Raw genomic sequence first — 2,887 nt, forward strand, 5'->3', positions numbered from 1 at the left:
TCTTCTGACGGGTTCGAAGCAGGAACATGCGTCGGAGCGGAGTGCTCGCGCTGGAGCTCTGGAGGTCTGAAGGTCTGAAGCTCTGCTGGCCGGAGGAGGTGGATAGCTGGCTCTGGCGGCTGGGTTCTGGAAAGCTCACCAGGCAAAGTTTGAGAGCAGCGAAGGATGGAAAAAGCTCTCGCCGAAGTTTGAGAGCGACGGAGATGGAACAGCTCTGATGAAAAGTTGGTTCCATATTCTTTTATAGTTTTGCAAGAAACCACCCCGCACGCCGTCCTCGTACATATTACTGAGGCATCGATGCCTCTGGGCGTTGTCTTCTTTGTCTGTTTTGGCGCTAGTCCGGCCCACTTTGCTGTCATTTACATATCTTAAGTGTCACGTTTCTCTTCCTTTGGGAGAGAAATAGGACTCTGTGCAAACTTGTAAGAAAACTTTGCATCCTTAAATAGAATCAAATTAATACGTCAAACTCAGCATCAGTAAGATAAGCACCATTATTCTCAGACATGTTATAAGCAGTCTTACTCTTACTTTCAGTATAATTCACTGTGACATGAACAGGACACTCATATATGATCACAGGTCAGGCACATGGGCTCTTGCATAGACTTGCATCAATAGTTAACATGCTGAGTAACAATCAACATTAACACATTACTGTGACACTATTAATCATGGCAACAGATATGAAATTTGTTATTCAGTCTTGTTCTTAGGTGTACCTCCACCTCTGGGTAAACAAGAAGATGGGACACAGATGTTGAGAGTAAGATGGTCAACTAAGTGTAAACATTGAGTTCCTTAAATTACCACGACAGGGAAGATAGCTCTGATGAAGAACAGATGACAGTGGCTTAGTTTGTCCATAAGGTTCGGTTAGGTCCATTCCTTAGGACCATCTGTCTTCATAAACGTCGCTCGCAAATGTGTCCCTGGATTGACCGACACCAGCCAATCAGGACGGCTTTCAGGAAATTTGGTTTGACACGGAGAGGAAGATGATTTAATTACTATTTCTGGTCTGTTCTCTGTTCACTGACTGCACCGTCATGATGCTACAGGAACCAACCATCTAATGATGTGTGCATGGTTAACACCTTTAGCCAAATATGATGTAATGTTATTAATGACCCTCTTAGGATTTTGGATGTGTGCCAGTGAGAACGTCCGGTTTATCTCGATTCTCACAATCAAGCTTTCACAGCTCTGTCGCGTTGCTAGGTCCCTCTCACCAATCGTAGCCATCCCAGAAAATAGGACACACACACAAACTACTAAATATTTCACCAATATTCACAATATATCAGCAAGGAATGTAATGATGTCAGTTTATTTGCCAGTTATTTGTTCAGCTCATCTTTTTTTTTCTTCAGCTTTCTCCACACAATGAACTTTCTGAGAACAGTGGCCACTCCATGTTCTGCTGCTGGTCTATAAAGCTCTGACTGGTTTAGGACCAAAATACATCAGTGACCCTCCTGACCCAGTATGAACCCATCAGACCCCTCTGGATCCGGTCTTTTGTCTGTTCCCAGAGTCAGAACCAGACATGGAGAAGCTGCATTTCAGCTGCTATTGTCCACATGTCTAGAACAAACTCCCAGAAAACCTCAGATCAGCTGAAATGCTCAGTTTATTTCAATCCAGGTTAGAGACCCACCTGTTCTCAGCTCCATTTGAATAGAGTTCTTATTCAGAAGTTCAGATCTGCACTCTTCCTTTAAGCTTGATGTTTTTATCTGTTTTAATCTGTTGTTTGTTTTTGGTTTTAATGCCTATAGTTTGTATTGCTTCTGCCACCTGCTGTAATGCTTTTATGTTTTATGTAAAGCACTTCGAATTGTCTTTGTACATTAAATGTGCTATATAAATAAAACCTGCCTTGCCTTTAATCCCACTACATTTTCCAGGCTCCTGTGCACATCGCTGGGGATGGCCTTCTTTATCATTACTTTAAACAGGCTTTGTGTGATTTGGTTGGCATTTCAAGTGCTTTTTAATTTATTCTCTCCATTTTTTCTGGAAATTGTGAAGGAATTTGAATGGGCCATTTATTCTCTTTAATGTCTCTCCTTCCAGTTTTGTTCAGTCCATTTTTTCTGGGTGTTGTTGTCTCGACTGTGCCCACACAGTGGTTCAGAATCCTTCAAACTCAACATGGTTCACTACATTTCCTTCTATCACTGCCTGAGTGCACGCTCAAATATTTCTTCTGTAATACGTTTCACAGCCACAGAGAGGATCAGGCTCTTAACATTCCAGAGGGTGGGTGTTATTCCCCCTGTGCTTTCTTTGAAGGCTATGATGAATTTGTTAGCCCCATCAGTGGGGGGAGCCTTCCAGCCAGGCCCATTACGTCCAGGAAGGATCAGGGTAGATGTACTTACTGAAAAGGGAAGAGTTGGCTATTTTCCTGAGGAGGCTCGGGTTCTTCAATATCTGCCCTATGATGCTGCACATGTTTTACCATTCTGCTGTAGCCAGTGCTCTCTTCTATGCTGCTGTCTGATGAGGAGGCAGTATCAAACACAGCAGCCAGACAAAACTGGTGATAACAGCTGGTTCTGTTTTTGTGGAGAAGTTGGACACACTGGGACTGTGGTGGAGAGATATCCAAATCAACCTCTTCAGCTAATTCTGTCAAACCAGAAGACCAGCTGCAGTGGGATGCAAGCTCCATTAAGATGCAAGACTGAGAGGTATAGAGTCTTTATGAAAAAAAGTGAATTCCCCTTGTAGATCAATAAAGTTCATCTGTATCTGTACCTGTATGATGCTCTTTCTGTAGTCTCACTATATGTATCACTTACTTGAACTCAGTACTTGCACACACACAGAAAATGCAGAATACAACTCTTCAAAGTATACATTTAAGCAGCACATT

The sequence above is a fragment of the Sphaeramia orbicularis genome, chromosome 6, assembly GCF_902148855.1.
Source record: "Sphaeramia orbicularis chromosome 6, fSphaOr1.1, whole genome shotgun sequence".
Taxonomy (NCBI): domain Eukaryota; kingdom Metazoa; phylum Chordata; class Actinopteri; order Kurtiformes; family Apogonidae; genus Sphaeramia; species Sphaeramia orbicularis.